The sequence below is a fragment of the Thamnophis elegans genome, chromosome 9 (assembly GCF_009769535.1).
Source record: "Thamnophis elegans isolate rThaEle1 chromosome 9, rThaEle1.pri, whole genome shotgun sequence".
NCBI classification, from domain to species: domain Eukaryota; kingdom Metazoa; phylum Chordata; class Lepidosauria; order Squamata; family Colubridae; genus Thamnophis; species Thamnophis elegans.
Genome location: NC_045549.1, coordinates 6,180,723 through 6,199,123, shown reverse-complemented (window position 1 = coordinate 6,199,123; position 18,401 = coordinate 6,180,723).

Here is an 18,401-nt window from a genome sequence, read left to right as displayed (position 1 = left end):
GAAGAAAGAAAATGAAAGGGAAGGGAAGGGAAGGAAGAAGGAAGGGAAGAGAAGGAAGAAAGAAGAGAAGGAAAGGAAAGGAAAAAGGAAGGGAAGGGGAAGGGGAAGAAAGAAAATGAAAGGGAAGGAAGAAGGAAGGGAAGAGAAGGAAGAAAAAAGAGGAGGAAAGGAAAGGAAGAAGGAAGGGAAGGGGAAGAAAGAAAATGAAAGGGAAGGGAAGGGAAGGAAGAAGGAAGGGAAGAGAAGGAAGAAGAAGAGAAGGAAAGGAAAGGAAGAAGGAAGGGAAGGAAAATGCCTATGAAGATTCTCAGTCATCCAGGGCCTGGTTGTCCCAAATGTGCTTTTTCCCCCCAAGAGGCATCTGAACTTTCTGGTTTGTGTTTGAAAACATTTCGCTTCTCATCCAAGAAGCTTCTTCAGTTCTGACTGCTTCCATTCCCCACCATCCATTCAGAGCTGAAGAAGCTTCTTGGATGAGAAGTGAAATGTCTTCAAACACAAACCAGAAAGTCCAGATGCCTCTTGAAAAAGCACCTTGGGACGTGGAGCACCTGAAGGAAGAACAAGAAGCCATGGATGGAAACTAATCAAGCAGAGAACCAACCTAAAATTAAGGTGGAAGCTTGCCTTGTGGATTCCCCAACACTGGAGATTTTTAAAACCAGATTGGACAACCATTTGTTTGAAATGGTAGAGGGTTTTCTGCTTGAGCGTTGAATTGGACTGAAAGATCTTCAAGGTCCCTTGAGAAGCAACTTAGAACTGAGGAGAACAATTAATCCGTGGAACAGCTTGCCTTCAGAAATTGTGAATGCCCCAACACTGGAAATCTTTAAGAAGAGGTTGGATAGCCATTTGTCTGAAATGCTATAGGTTTCCTGCCTAGGCAGGGGGTTGGACTAGAAGACCTCCAAGGTCCCTTCCAACTTTGCTATTCTATTCTACTCTATTCCATGTGATGCTCATTTAAGGCTCATTAAAGCTACTACTTTAAGGAAGTTCAAGAACTTGATCAGACAATTAATTTCAAGGCTATGAATGGGAAATTCTATCCACATGAGATTTGATTTTCTAGGTGATGACCATATCTCATCAATCATAGAGTCATCTAGCAGGATTTAGGAAGCCCTTCTCTTTTTAATAATGTTCTCAATGGAACTGCATCTACATTGAGGGAAGTATGCTGTGGAGTAGCCCAAGGCTCTGTTTTAGGCCCAGTACTCTTCAACATCATCAATGATTTGGAGGAAGGAATAAATGGGGAACTCATCAAATTTACAGATGACACCAAGCTGGCAGGAATAGCCAACACTCCAGAAGATAGTCTTAAGATACAGAAGGATCTTGACAAACTTGAACATTGGGCGCTATCTAATAAAATGAAATTCAATGGTGAAAAGAGTAAGGTTCTACATTTAGGCAAAGAAAAATGAAATGCACAGGTACAGTATAGGTGGTACCTTGCTCAATAGTAGTAACTGTGAGAGGGATCTTGGAGTCCTAGTGGACAACCATTTAAATATGAGCCAGCCGTGTGCAGCAGCTGCCAAAAAAGCCAACACAGTTCTAGGCTGCATCAACAGAGGGAGAGAATCAAGATCACGTGAAGTGTTGATACCACTTTGTAAGGCCTTGGTAAGGCCACACTTGGAATACGGCATTCAGTTTTGGTCGCCACAATGTAAAAAAGCTGTTGAGACTCTGGAAAGAGTGCAGAGAAGAGCAACCAAGAGGATTAGGGGACTGGAGGCCAAAACATATGAAGAACAGTTGCAGGAACTGGGAATGTCTAATTTAAGGAAAAGAAGGACTAGGGGAGACATGATAGCAGTCTTCCAATATCTCAGGGGTTGCCACAAAAAAGAGGGAGTCAAACTATTCTCCAAGGCATCTGAGTGTAGAACAAGAAGCAATGGGTGGAAACTAATCAAGGAGAGAAGCAACTTAGAACTGAGGAGAAATTTTCTGACAGTTACAACAATGAATCAGTGGAACAGCTTGCCTCCAGAAGATGTGAATGCCCCAACACTGGAAGACTTTAAGAAGATGTTGGATAGCCATTTGTCTGAAACAGTATAGAGTTTCCTGCCTAGGCAGGGGTTTGGACTAGAAGACCTCCAAGGTCCCTTCCAACTTTGCTATTGCATTGTATTCAGTATCAACTCCATTTATACCTCAGAAATCATATGTAACATTGATATACACATTCCATTTTGAAAGGTTTAATTATTTTAGTCATTACCATGTAAATAGTGTTCATTTCCTATTGTAAAAATGCCACCTTACCTTGCTGTTATTTATGTTCTTTAATATAGTAAAACAATTAACAGTGATAATTAAAAATTAGAAACAAGCATTCTTGCTGCCATGGATAATATATGGAGCTGAAGGTTCGGCTGTTGGCATTCTCTGAATTGGCTTCTGCTCTTGTAGATGTTTCATTGCCAGCCTAGGTAACAACATCAATAGCATGGGAGAGAATGGAGTTTTCTTGGCTGTACATGTGACTTGTTATACAGGCAGCCTTGATTGGGATAGCAGCAAATAAAAAAGGAAAAGGGAGCCAGATTAAAAAAAAATCAATGATAAAACTTCCAAAAAACCCTTCCAGAAACAAAGAAAGAAAGAAGAAAGAAAGAAAAGAGAAGGAAGAAGGGAAGGAGGACAAAGTGAAAGGAAAGGAGGAAGCAAAGAAAGAAGGAAATCTGGAAAAGAGAGAAAAAAGAGAAAGAGAGAAAGAAGAAGAAAGGAAGGATGAAAGAAAGAAAGAAAGAAAAAGGGAGGGAGGGAGGAGGGAGGGAAGGAAGGAAGACAAAGTGAAAGGAGGAAGCAGAGAAGGAAGGAAGTCAGGAAAGAAGAAAGAGAAAGAAAGAGGAAAGAGGAAGAAATGAAGGAAAGAAGGAAGAAAGGAAGGAAGGAAGAAATAAAACATTTGAAGAAGAAATAATATCTTAAACCTCAACATTGTCATTTTCTTTTATGGAAATTTTTTTTAACGTTATTAAACTGCTTAATCCCATTGCCATTTTCTTCATATTTTGAAGATTTGATTCAAAGGCAATCTATTTTGAGCTGTTAAAATTTTATATTAGTTACAGCCCCAAATTATATACCAGGCTTAAAAAAAAACAACTAGTGATACATTCGACCCAGGACTTCAAGTACAGAGACATTTAAAATGTGTTGTTTTGTCTGACACTGGCCCTATTTATCTGATCTTTTTAAAACCTCAAGGATATGGTGCCCTTTACATACAGACTGCCAATCATTCACTGTTTCATTGGCGACATCCAGAAAGCGAAATCTGGCTGCATCTTATATTGAAAACAAGCTAAGGTTTATTGGATGTCACTTTGCTTTGAGTTCCCTGTAAAACTGGCACTCTTTGTCGAATCTCACTGCCGTTTTGCCATGAGCATCCTGTGTGGGGGATAATATTTCTTGCCTTGTGAATTGGAATTGTAATGGTCTGGGAAGCAGAAGGCAGAATTAGCTTCTGCTGAAACTGACATGAACTTTTATCAGTTGCTGTTGTGGCCCGGCAGGAGCCGTTGGCCACCAGGTGGCGGCAGAGCATTGGATCAGAGGGATTGTTCAGGGAAACACTCGGGAGTTGTTGCAGGATGCACCCCGTCGAAGGGCTACTCGACGAAAGGAACAACTGAGTACTTACAGGAGATGATTGCGAGCAGCTGTTGCTCATTGGGATCCTCTCCTGAGTATAAAGAGACTGCTGGTGCCATGCCTGGTTGCAGAAGTCAATGTTCCATTCCTGTTCTAGTGATTGTTCTTGTTTGCATTCACAAACCGAGAGAAGCCAACTTGGATAAGTGATTTGAGATAAGAGAAGCCGGGTTTGCATTTTGTTATGAGTTATAGGACTTTCTGCCGGAGCTATTATCTTTGTTTATTTGGGCTTGCAGCCAACAAGAGCTTGGACTGATTAAAAGAAACCTTTTTAGTTACGTGGCTTTTGGCTTTCATTCCTGGATGGAAAAGAGGGGGGGTCAGAACAAGTTGCCATCCTATTTTTGAAACAACTTCCAGACAGGATTTGGGGTTCTTGTTTTTCCCCTCCAGTTTTCTTGAAAATTGGCAGAGATTGGTAAAAGCGATCCTTTGAGTTATTGGAGGCGAAGATGCATTTCCCATGATTTGATTCCTGAAAATCAATCTGCAGTGCCCAAATGAATAAATCTTCTAATTGAGCAACTATGGTTGGAGAAAAAAAAATAGAAATAATTTTACTGGAAGAGTAAAGAGGAAATGGGGAGGTCAGAGGAAGCTTTGTCTGAATTCTGTGTGGAATAGATGGCTACTTCAAGATGTAAACACCCAAGGAATGACGACACTGGGAAACAGATTCTGTAGTAACCATCAGTGCAGAAAAAAGGCAGAGACACAACAAGGACAAAAATGGTTCCTTCTTTTTATATCAAGAGCCCAATGAACTGATGGAGAAAAATTAGGAAGAGGAAGAAAGAGAAGGAGGTGGGGAGGAAGAGGAAAGGGGAGGGAGAGGGAGGAGAGGGCAGCAGGAGGAGAAGGGGAAGAGATGGAGAAGGAGAATTAGGAAGAGGAAGACAGAAGAAGAAGCAAAGGAGGAGAAATGGATAATGGGAAGTAATAAAATTAGAAGGAGAAGCACAAGAGATGAAGAAGGAGAAGGAGTAGAATTATAAGGAGAAGGACAACAAGGAGGAGGATGGGAAGGAGAAGGAGAAAGAGAAGAAGAAGGGGAACAGGAGAAGGAAAAGGAAAAGAAAGAGGAGGAGAAGGAGGAGGGGAAGAGGAGAAGGAGAAGAAAGAAGGAGGAGGAGGAGAAGAAAGAGAAGGAGAAGGACGAGGAGGAGGAGAAGAAGAAAGAAAAGGAGGAGGAGGAGGGGAAGGAGAAGAGAGAAGGAGAAGGACGAGGAGGAGGAGAAGAAAGAAAAGGAGGAGGGGAAGAGGGGAAGGAGAAGAAAGAGAAGGAGAAGGAGGAGAAGAAGAAACAGAAGGAGGAGGAGGAAGAGGAGAAGGGGAAGATTTTTGTGGAGTCTTACCAAACAGTCCCTTATTTTCCCAATAAAACCGATTATAGAATAATTTTTTCTTTCCTACTTCCTAAGGTTCTTGATAGGCTCCAGGGAGGCTGGATAATTCCTCCTATACCAGTGGTGGGATTCAGCCAGCTCGCACCCATTCGGGAGAACCGGTTGTTAACTTTCTAAGCAGCTTGGAGAACCGGTTGTTGGAAGAAATCTCCTTTTCGTTTTTTCCCACTTCACAGGGCTAATCCTGTAAGGAAGGCAGGAAGGAAACATTCTGGTGTTGTTTCTAGCCTCATCTTTATTGCCCTGCTTACAGAAACTGCCTCTCCGGTTAACCCTTATTACATTGTAACAGCTAAGGCGAAGCGCCCATCAACGTGAGTGACGTTGAGTTGGCCATGCCAGCGGTGGGTTCCTGCCAGTTCTAACCTCTTCTATAGAAGAAGTTCCACAAATCTACAGTGCCATTTAGAGCCGGTTCCAGCTCCCTCCCCCCGCCAGTCTGTACATCATCGAGATGAAGAGTGAGAGGAGGAATTCTGGGAGTTGAAGTCCACAAGTCTTAAAGCTGTGAAGTTTGAACACCCCTGGGGTTTTTTTTTTCTAAAGGGGTGGAAAGGTCTTGTAACTTGACAGCTTTAAGGCTTGCGTGCTTCAAAAGCCAGAGTTTCTGAGCCAACATTTTGGTTGCTAAGCAAGAGCGTTGTTAAGTCACCACATTTTACAAGTTGGCCACACCCACACAGTCACATGACTGGCAAGCCACTCCCAATCAGTCACATGGCCAGCAAGCCACTCCCACAAAACAGGCCACACCTACAGAAGAGGTTCTAAAAAAATTTGAAACCCACCACTGTCCTATACTGTATACGTTTCTCTCTCTCTGAACATTGTGGAGGACCACCCAGGTGTATCTAGTGCTGATGTATCCAAACGCATAGACCTCTCAATACCAGTTCAGGCGGAAACCCAGTTGGGAGGTCAACATAACCGATGAGTCTTGCCTTCCAAAATCCCAATGACCTTTACGGCAACAGATCCATGAATTGGAAAAGCTTTGGTATGATCAACACTACTTCTCCATATGCAGCGGTGGGTTTCACATTTTGCTACCTTCTGCGTATGCGCCCGGCCTTCCACACAAGTGCTTTGTTCTCGTGGGTGCCTTCTACAAAGGTGCTCGGCCTCAAAAACATGCCTAAATAGGACAGCATAGAGCCAGGGAGGGTGGAGCCCCCGCCCTGCAACCCTCCCCTCCCCACGATTTCTGCTACCGTTTCAGGCGAACCAGTCTGAACCGGCTGAATACCACTCTGTCATATGGTCCAGAGTGATAAACAGCAAAGAAGGTGAAGAAGTCGGGAAATTATGGTTTATAAGGAAGGTCTTTAGATTGGGTGCTTAAGTGCAGATAATCCTTGACTTACAATAGTTAATTTAGTGACCAAAACTGAATGTAGTATTCTAAGTGTGAGCTTATAATCCCTTGGTAAGGCCACACTTGGAATCCTGCATTCACTTTTGGTCGCCCCGATGTAGAAAAGATGTGGAGACTCTAGAAAGAGTGCAGAGAAGAGCAACAAAGAGGATTAGGGGACCGGAGACTAAAATATATGAAGAACGGTTGCAGAAACCGGGTATGTCGAGTTTAATGAAAAGAAGGACTAGGGGAGACATGATAGCATCTTCCAATATCTCAGGGGTTGCCACAAAGAAAAGGGAGTCAAACTATTCTCCAAAGCACCTGAGGGCAGAACAAGAAGCAATGGGTGGAAATTAATCAAGGAGAGAAGCAACTTAGAACTGAGGAGAAATTTCCTGACAGTTAGAACAATTAACCAGTGGAACTACTTGCTTCCAGAAGTTGTGATTGCTCCAACACTGGAAATCTTTGAGAAGATGTTGGATAGCCATTTGTCTGAAGTGGTATAGGATTTCCTGCCTAGGCAGAGGGTTGGACTAGAAGACCTCCAAGGTCCCTTCCAACTCTGCTATTGTATTGTATTGTATTGTATTGTATTGTATTGTACTGTACTGTACTGTATTGTATTGTATTGTATTATATTGTTTGAAGTTACAACGGCTCTGAAAAAAAGTGTCTTATGACCATTTTTCACATTTATAACCATTACAGCATTGAATAATCAAAATTCAGAAGCTGGGCAATTGGTTTGTATTTATGACAGCTACAAGGTCCTGGGATCGTGTGATCCCCTTTTGCAACCTTCTGACAAGCAAATTCAACAGGGAAGCCAGATCCCCTTAACAACCAAATTACTCACTGAACGACTGCCGTGATACGCTTAACAACGGGGGGGAGAGCAAGGAAGGTCACAAAAACGGAGCAAAACTCACTTAGAATATTATCCCACTTGGCAACGTAAGTGTTGGGCTTCCAACTGTGGCCATAAGTCGAGGACTGCCTGTATTCAGGGGACATTGGAGCAAAGCTCGGGAAGTAGCCGATTTTTTTAACCAACCGTCCAGCGGCGTTTTCAAGCAACGCGAAAAGCGATGCATTTCACGTATCGATTCGAAATCCCATTTCTCTGTTTTATAGCTTAATCATCAATATTCTGCCCATGCCGGTTGGTAGCCTTAGAAATCATTTCACGTCGGCTGTCCTCGATCCATTTATTCAGAAGAAAGACCCATTAATGGGATTTATTTCTCAGGAAGTACACTTATGATAGATTATTTTTTTTAATTGGATTTTTTTTTTCCACAGCGCCTTGTTTGTTTTCTCAGCTGTCCTTCCTGACATGCTCTTCTTCTTCTTCTTTATTTTTTTATACTTCAACACAATGCTTAACAAAAAGAAAGAAAGAAATGAAGAAGAAGCATTGTGGCCCATTGGCAACAGAGTCAGACAGTGAAGAAGTTGGGGAGGAACCTGGGCCCGTGGCACGACAAAACCGCGGTCCACTAAAGCGCGCCCGATTAAAGCGCGTCGCTGACGTCATCAGCAGCGCGACAAATACGACCGCGGAGAAAAAAGGGCGCTTTAAAAAGCACTTTTAAAGCAAGCCGATTCACGTAAAGGTAAGGGTTAGGTTAAGCGTTAGGGTTAGGTTTAGGGTTAGCGTTAGGTTTAGCGTTAGGTTAAGGGTTAGGTTAAGGGTTAGGTTTAGGGTTAGCGTTAGGTTTAGCGTTAGGTTAAGGGTTAGGTTAAGGGTTAGGTTTAGGTTTAGGGTTAGGGTTAGGTTTGGGGGGGTTAGGTTTAGGTTTACGCATTAATTTTAGCTTTACCGCTCACAGCGTGCTTTTTTCGTCGCGCTGTGATGACATCAGGTACGCGGTTTCGTCAAGCGTGCTTTAGTCGACTGCGGTTTTGTGGTGGAACCCCACAAAACTGGGCCAGTCCTGGAGACTGGGGAAGACTCTGATGAGGGCTCTGTGTCGGAGGCAGAGAGGGGGGCCAGGGCCGTATGCCAGTTATCAGCTGCCTTCGGAGTCAGACATCAGTGAGGCAGAAGAACAGCTGGAGCCTGTTCCCAGTGTGCGCATGCGCAGAGTTGCCAGAGGAAGGGAAGAGCTAAAGAAAAAGGGTTGACTTGGGAGTAAAGGCATAGGTGGACGGTGAATGGTCCCTCCCAGAGGAAATAAAAGAGGAACGAAAGGGGAGTGGAGTTTGCAGGAGGCAGAGAGGGAGCTAGACAGCACTGAGGCAGAAGAACAGCTGGAGCCTGTTCCCAGTGTTGCCAGAAGACATCTAAGAAAGCAGGATCAACCTGGGAGTAAAGCCACACCTTGGAGGTGATTGGCCCTTCCTATAGGAAACCAAAGAGGAGCGAACGGGGGAGGGGGCTTTTGCAAGCAACAAGTCATTCCTTCAGTCGGTTCAAGAGTGGAAACTTGAACTGTGAACGTTCTAGAACGTTCGCAGTCTTGATGGAATCTCAACTGTGTAATGCGATGGCGCATGCAGAAATCTCTTCATGCAGTGTGTCCTATTAAGACACCTCTTCCACTTCGCAATTCTCTTAAAGCTACTTAGAGGCATCAGTTCACTGCATCTGACACCGAGAGAATTTTCATTGCTCAATAAATATTCCGGAGACCTCAGGATATCTGTAGCCTGCTGCTGTCCATTTTTCATTTGGGTTAATAGCCTGGATTTCAATTAATTTTAATAACTTTTCTTCGAAAGAAAAAAAGGGGGTCTGCAATGTATTATGTTTACTACATTTGTAGTCTTATTAGTTTTCAAAAGGAAGTCTCTGTCCAGTCCTGAATTTTCAAAAAGCAGGAAACCCTACACCATGTCAGATAAATGGTTATCCAATATCTTCTTAAAAACTTCTAGTGTTGGAGCATTCCCAACTTCTGGAGGCAAGCTGTTCCACTCATTAATTGTTCTAACTGTCAGAAAATTCCTCCTCGGTTCTAAGTTGCTTCTCTCCTTGATTAGTTTCCACCTATTGCTTCTTGTCCTGCCTTCAGGTGCTTCGGAGGATAGCTTGACTCCCTCTTCTTTGTGGCAACCCCTGAGATATTGGAAGATTGCTATCATGTCTCCCTTGGTCCTTCTTTTCATTAAACTAGACATATCCAGTTCCTGCAACCGTTCTTCCTATGTTTTAGCCTCCAGTCCCCTCATCCTCTTTGTTGCTCTTCTCTGCACTCTTTCCACATCTTGTTTACATTATGGCGACCAAAACTGAATGCAGTAATCCGTATTCCAAGTGTGGCCTTACCAAGGCCTTATAAAGTGGTATTAACCATTCACGTGATCTTGATTCTCTCCCTCTGTTGATGCAGCCTAGAACTGTGTTGGCTTTTTTGGCAGCTGCTGCCCACGGCTGGCTCCTATTTAAACGGTTGTCCAATAGGACTCCAAAATCCCTCTCACAGTTACTACTATTGAGCAAGGTACCGCATATACTGTACCTAAATATTCAGCAAGGACAAATATATTTTTAAATGATGGGCATTATAGTCCAAAAGATCAGAGGGCATCAAGTTGAAAAAGGTTGCGATGAAGCAAGGATTGTATGAAATCCTTTCATATATTTTGAGGTGCCGAGGTGGCGCAGTGGTTAAATGCAGCACTGCAGGCTACTGCTAGATCAGCAGTTCAGCGGTTCAAATCTCACTGGCTCAGGGTTGACTCAGCCTTCCATCCTTCTGAGGTGGGTAAAATGAGGACCCGGATTGTTGGGGGCAATATGCTGACTCTCTGTAAACCGCTTAGAGGGGGCTGAAAGCCCTATGAAGCGGTATATAAGTCTACTGCTATTGCTATTGCTATTTTATTTTCAGGTGTTTTGTGAGAAGAAATGCTTTTCGGGTAAAGAGGAAATATGGCATCCTTGATGCTCTCTGGGCCTTTCCTGAACTATTGTCTAGGGTGGCACAAGAACTCCTGGATTTGATCAAGCAACCTTACCGCTTTCCCCAAAACATGACTATTCAGTTGTGTTAAACATCTCTCTTGGTTCAAAACTGAGCTATTATCGCTTTGGATGTGTCGTCTGTAAAACTGGTCCATCATTTTTTAAAGCGACTAAAAGAATGGCTCCCGTCATTCATCGCGGTGATAAATTTCACAAATAGACCACAAAATCCGCTTTTGACCTCAACTGGATGCTTAGAGGTTGTCCTGTTCATGGAGGGACAAACCCAAATTTCGGCTGTTGGAAGGACTAATAGTTGAGGTGACAGATTGAATGTTCTTTTTCCTCAGCTAAATTCTCTACCTGTCTGGAGTTTCTGAGTCACCACTAATTTATGGGCCCTTCCCATTACGTACAACGCTTATACTATGTCTTACATGATCTATTTGTGACCCTACTGAGCCTGGAGAAAGAATAAAGGACTATTTTTTTTAAAAAAACAATCTTTTAATCCAACTTTGATATCCACACTCTACTCTTCCAAGCCCTATTCTTGGTCTTCTGTTGACTTACTCTTCACAACTGGCTATTTTATTTCCTCATGACTAAGCTCCTTTTCCTGAGGAGACTCATCACAAGACGATTTGTGAGAAGGTTTACTTCTACAGCATCTCTGAAACTCAAACTAGATCAGAATAGAGCTGGAAGGGATCTTGGAGGTCTTCTAGTCCAACCCCTTGCTCAAGCAGGAGATCCTATACCATTTCAGACAAGTGGCTGTCCAGTCTCTTCTTAAAACCTCCAGTGATGAAGAAGCACCCACAACTTCTGAAGGCAAGCTGTGGTGATATTATGTCCTTCTAAAGTTCTGAACCACAACCACAACCACAACCACGTTTTGGAGATGGTTTGGACTGTGGGTTGGATTAGGACATCCCTCAAATCAGACACATTCACTCTTTCATTTGAATACCGTTCAGACCAGAGGTAGTATTCAGCCAGTTCTGACAGGTTCTGGAGAACTCGTAACAGAAGTTTTGAGTAGTTCGGAGAACCGGCAAATAGGCTGGCCACGCCCCTGCTGTCCCCCAGCCTCCCATCTGATCTTCTTTTGTTGCCCTGAAATGGGAGAATGGCGCTGGAAAGCAGGTTAGTGGGATGGGGAGGCAATGGGGATTTTGCAGTATTCCTCCCCTGCCAGGCCCACAAAGCCACGCCCACAAAGTCATGTCACACCCACAAAGTCACGCCTACAGAACTGGTAGTAAAAAAAAATGGAATCCCACCACTGGTTCAGACCTGTGTGTAATGCAACCTCTTTTTACCAATTTTAAATTTGTAGTCTATAGGGTATGGCGTGCCAAAACAATCAGACACAAAGACACTCCCACCCGCCATGCTATCGCTCTGCTAAACAGCTAATTCCCACCAAACTGTCTATTTCCTAGGATGTCAAACCACCAGTACAGCTGAATTACCTATTATCCTTCCTATCTTTTCATCTTTCCTATTTCCTTAGCATCTTATGAATGTAACTTTGTAGTTTGTACCTCATGATTTATAGTGACTACCTTTATTTAATATCCTGTTGTAATTAATGTTGTTTGCTTATTTAGTATCCTATGTATCAGTGGTGAAATTCAAAACTTTCCCCTACCGGTTCTGTGGGTGTGGCTTGGTGGTGTGGCTTGGTGGTCATGTGATCAGGTGGGTGTGGTTTGGTGGTCATGTGATTGGGTGGGTGTGGTTTGGTGGTCATGTGATCGGGGGTGTGTGGCTTGGTGGTTATGTGACTGGGTGGGTGTGGTTTGGTGGCCATGTGATCAGGTGGGTGTGGCTTGGTGCTCATGTGACTTGGTGGGTGTGGCTTTGTGGTCATGTGGCTTGGTGGGTGCGGCTTGGTGGCCATGTGACTTAGTGGGCGGGCGTGGCCAAGTCGACGTCACAATGTAAAAGCAGCTGGACTTCACACAAAATTTCCCCTAAAACAAGCAGGAACCTCACAGAGTCACAGAAAGCTCAAAAAAACCAACTATCCCTCTTTACTCAAAAATAACACAAAAGCTGCACAACTGAATCACACACAATGTAAAAGCAGATGGACTTCACACAAAATGGCCACTGCAACAAGCAGGAACCTCAGAGACAATCGGGCACAGCCGATTGTCACACAGCTGATCGTCTGAACCTTTTTTTTTTAAAAAAAACCTTTTTAAAGCATTTTATAAAGCTTTGGTTCGAGCAAATAGATCTGTTGTGACCCAGCAGGAGCCGTTGGAGCTGCCACCAGACTCCGACAGCGAGGGGCCCTATGAGTCAGCTCTGGAAGATGTGGAGGACCCTGGACAGGGTTGCGACTCCAAGCAGGGCGCAGAGAGGCTGGTTGGCCACCAGGAAGTGCCTGAGCCTTGGAGCCATGGGGAGGAGACAAGGGAGTGTGATCCTGACATCATGCATTGGAGCAGTGGGGAGGAGACAAGGGAGTTGGTCCTGGATGCCCGGCAATGGAGGGCTAATAGGCGTAAAGAACAGTTACGCAGTTACAGGAGATAATTGAACTCAGCTGGTGGTAATTAGGCTCCTCTCAAGACTGTAAAAGGAATGGCTTTCCACAAGCTCGTCGCAGGAATCAACGTATTTACTAGAGCTGGAGAAGCTATCGTGGCTATCTTGGCAGGCTGGATTGCTGCCAACGTCTAGTCTGCGCTGGATTGCTGCCAAGGTCCTGTCTCTGTGTTAATAAATCCTTGAAATATCTTTGTCTCGGCGTGCTTTGGTGTATGAAGAGAGGGGTCAAAACAAGATCATTAAAAATGCTTTAAAAAGAGTGGGTCACAGCTGATCGTTACACAGCTGATCATCATCACTTTTTAAAAACTTTTTAAAGCATTTTTTACTACCGATTCGGACGAACCGGCTCAAACCAGTAGCATTTCACCTCTGCTACGCATGCTGTGACCATCACCGAGTTTGTATCTTATGATTCAAGGGGATTGCATTTTACAATTATGATCATGATTGATCACTTGTTGCTGGTAGATACACTGAGAGCTTCTGCACCCGAGACAAATTCCTTGTGTGTCCAATCGTACTTGGCCAAGGAAGAATTCTCCTTCTAGTCAGGGCCCACCAGATGATTGATTCCAAATCCTCCTGCAATGAGAATTCAGTGCTCAGATCTCTGAACCAAGAAAAAGAGACGCAGGAACGGACAAATACCAAATTGTCCCGAAAATGTGGCCTTATGTTTAATGAGCTCTCCCTTCGATACAGTTCTGCCTTCCACCAGGAGTTGATATAATCGAGATATAGCCGGGACATAACTAACATCTGTTCTCGGGCACTAAAACAGCAGGGCTGAAATATATCTACAACCTCCCGGTTAATCTGCAATAATGAGGGACTAATATTAGAAGTTGCATTCATTATCTTTCCCCCAGCAAATGTACCGTGGTGGAGGGAGAGATACTACGATTAATGTCTCCTTCTTTAAAATGTTGAAAGAGTTGGAAGGGACCTTGGAGGTCTTCTAGTCCAACCCCCTGCCTAGGCAGGAAAATGGCTTTCAGACAAATGGCTATCCAGCATCTTCTTAAAGACTTCCAGTGTTGGGGCATTCACAACTTCTGGAGGCAAATTCTGTCCCACTGATTAGTTGTTCTAACTGTCAGGAAATTTCTCTTTAGTTTTAGGTTGCTTCTCTCCTTGATTAGTTTCCACCCATTGGTTCTTGTTCTACCCTCAGGTGCCTTGGAGAATAGCTTGACTCCCTCTTCTTTGTGGCAACCTCTGAGATATTGGAACACTGCTATCATGTCTCCCCTGGTCCTTTTTTTCATTAAACTTAGACATACCCAGTTCCTGCAACCGTTCTTCATATGTTTTAGTCTCCAGACTAAATTAGTCTCCAATTATCTTTGACGAAATAAATAAAATAATTAATAAATAAATAAAAAACAACATCTGCTTATTCCAGGTCATTGAGAAGAACTCTGTGGATAAAAATGCTCACCCAATAATCCTCCTCCTCCTCCTCCTCCTCCTCCTCCTCCTCCTCCTCCTCCTCCTCCTCCTCCTTGTCATCGTCATCATCTTAGGCACATGGATGAATATTTTCTTTCTGCAATAAAATAAAAAATGAAAAACTTGGTTGCAAAAGTTTTGCCCCATGCTAACTCACGGGGCAAAACCTGTAAGCAAGGAAGAGTTAAAGAATCAGCAAAATTTCTAGCCTTGATGGATTTGCCATTTTCTCCTTCTGCTGAACAATTGGATGTTTAATCTTTCTGAAGATGTGATTCCTGTATCGCCAGCGATGAATTCCCAGCCCAGTTCAAAAACAGTTCTTTGAAGTTCAGAAAGGTGTAATTGAGGCAGATGCTCTCCTATCTCCTGGGGGTCACAAAAGTCGGTGAGCTGATTATCAAAGTCCCAGTTTCATATATGTTTTTTTTCCCTCCATTAAGAAGGGGCAACTGGTCTTGACTTCCAAAACTTTTCCAATCAGAATTATTATTATTTCTCCCTCCCCAGCAGACATGTGTCCGAAGCAAATCTATCTCCTCCAGTATCAAGATATTTCCCAGTTTACTTGATAAAAGGTAAAGGTTCCCCTCGCACATATGTGCTAGTCGTTCCCGACTCTAGGGGGCGGTGCTCATCTCCGTTTCAAAGCCGAAGAGCCAACGCTGTCCAAAGATGTCTCCGTGGTCATATCAAGGACCAGAACAGGTTTGAAACGGAGATGAGCACCGCCCCCTAGAGTCAGGAACGACTAGCACATATGCACGAGGGGAACCTTTACTTTTATATCTATATCTATATCTATATCAATATCTATATCCATTTCTATATCTATATCTATATCTATATCAATATCCATTTCTTTATATCTATATCTATATCTATATCTATATCTATATCTATATCTATATCTATATCTATATCTATATCTATATCTATATCTATATCTATATCTATATCTATATCTATATCTATATCTATATCATCTATATCTATATCTATATCTATATCTATATCTATATCTATATCTATATCTATATCTATATCTATATCAATATCAATATCCATTTCTTCTATATCTATATCTATATCTATATCTATATCTATATCTATATCTATATCTATATCTATATCTATATCTATATCTATATCTATATCCATTTCTATTTCTATATCTATATCAATATCCATTTCTTTATATCTATATCTATATCTATATCTATATCTATATCTATATCTATATCTATATCTATATCTATATCTATATCTATAAATAGAAATAGAAATAGAAATAGAAATAGAAATAGAAATAGAAATAGAAATAGAAATAGAAATAAAGAAATAGATATAGATGATATAGATATAGATATAGATATAGATATAGATATAGAAAGAAAGAAAGAAAGAAAGAAAGAAAGAAAGAAAGACAGACAGACAGACAGATATAGGAATAGGAATAGAATAGATATAGAAATAGATAGATATAGATGATATAGATATAGATATAAAGAAATGGATATTGATATAGATATAGATATAGATATAGATATAGATATAGATATAGATATAGATATAGATATAGATATAGAAAGATAATAGATAGTAGATAGATAGATAGATAGATAGATAGATAGATAGATAGATAGATAGATAGATAGATAGATAGACAGACAGACAGACAGACAGACAGACAGATAGAGTGATATAGGAATAGGAATAGAATAGATATAGAAATAGATAGATATAGATGATATAGATATAGATATAGATATAGATTGTCAATTTCAGCATGTTAGATAATGAGAAATTCTGCTTCCTTGGAATTTTCCCCTTCTGAGGTAATCATATTAAAGCCGCATCATTTATTGCCACCTGTCTGATTGGATTTTATCAACACCAAAGCATTTTTTACACTCGATATGTGATTAAACAAATCCCATTTACTGGTGCAGTAAAACATAATAGAGATCAGAGGTTTTAAGAGGCCTCCTAAATCACAGGGGCAGTTTACTAGTGCAGAAGTGAAAAGAGACTTTTATAATGCCTGATAAATGAATAAGAATATTTGAAAGGGAACATACGCCTGGACAACAAATTGTTCTTACAATGCAGTGTCGGGATGAAAGTTTTGGAGACAAAACTGACAATATAATCCCATTGTGGTGATGTTACGTTACAAAGGTGGGATTATTTTAAGAGGTGATGTGTTGGAATTCATTGTTAGAATCTATTTCTAAGCAACAACTACAGTAGTATTTAGCCATTAGATGGCAAGGTTTACAAGTTAGGATCTATTCTGTATACTCAATGCTACTTTTTTTCTACAGTTTCCTGTTACAGTTAAACAGTTGAGCAGTAATGCACATGGTGACTGTGCTCTTTGTTTGCTCTGTGGTGCAATAAATAAACAGAATTTCTAACATGATGTTAGACCAATCATGCTTTCAACCCAACCAATAGTCACCATTGTTACCGTAGACATGGTGTGTTATGTATACTGCCTTGAGTTCTTGGAAGAAAGGTAGATACACAACTAAGAAATATTTTATATAATCTCCCATCTTTATTGGTTTATAAATAATCCATGATGGCAAGCTCCTCCTGTTTTTCCCACAACAACAACCCTGTGAGTTGGGCTGACAGAGCATGATTGGCCCAAGATCATCCAGCTGACTTTCATGCCTGAGGTGAGACTAGAACTCACAGTCTCCTGGTGATTGGCCCAAAGTCACCCGGCTGACTTTCATGCCTGAGAGAAGGCTAGAACTCACTGTCACTTGGTGATTGGTTCAACGTCACCCAGTTGGCTTTCATGTAGGGTCTCCTGCTTGGTGGGGGGTTGGACTTGAAGACCTACAATGTCTCTTCCAACTCTGTTAAATCTGTTAAATTTCTAAGGCAGGACTAGAACTCCAAATCTCCTGGCTTCTACTTCGGTGCCTTAACCGCTATACCAAACTAGCTATACACCAGGGATGGGCTGGTGCCACCATTACAGCTGGTTCGGCGTGCATGCACATTTGCACCTAAAAAAGGTCTGCGCATGGGTGCAACATTAGAAAAGGGGACAAAATTACATTTTTTGCAATGAAGATTGTTCTGCTCATCCGCAGAGCCGAAATTCAAAACGGTGGCACTGAGGATCGAACCGGTTTGGTTGCATCTCCGGCCGAGTTACTATCTACTCAGACGAACTGGTCCAAACCTGTATGAACCTACCTCTGCTCTACACCATTAAAAAAAACCAGCACACTTTCCCCTTATCAAGGACTTAAATTTGGACAGGGCTGGGTATATGTCCCTAAATTACCTCCAATTACCTCCACTAGACCGATACGATCGCATAGATTAGGCCTCCTCCGAATTCCATCATCTAGCCAGTGTAGACTGGCAACTACCCGGAGGAGAGCCTTCTCGGTGGCTGCTCCGACCCTCTGGAACGAACTCCCCGTGGAGATTCGGACCCTCACCACCCTCCAGTCCTTCCGCGCCGCCCTAAAGATCTGGCTGTCCCGGCTGGCCTGGGGTTAAGATTCTAACCCCACTCGAATTGTGTGACTGTTGCGTTTTTAATAATGATGTATTGTCTGTATGTTAGAAATTGTTTGTCCTCCCCCCCCACTTTTTTTTGAACTGTGAGCCGCCCTGAGTCCCCCCCAGGGAAAAGGGCAGCATACAAATAAAGGGAAATACAAAAAATACAAATAAATCCAGACTAAATCATTATTCAAGCGTTAAACAGAATTCAGTGCAGTTCTACTCCATTCGAACAGTTCTACAAATTCACATTTAAACCAGTGGTGTTAATGCAACTTTTGGTTAAGATGCACAATCCTTTTCGTTGTTGTTGTTGTTGTTGTTGTTGTTGTTGTTGTTGTTGTTGTTGTTCCCTTCTTTTCCCAGGTGTATGCTTTTTCTATGCCGCCCTCTCATCCCTCCCAAAAGCAGATCCATATTTTTTTAAAACAATTTGTCAGCCAAGAAATATTTTGAGAAGAGGCCCACAGACGCC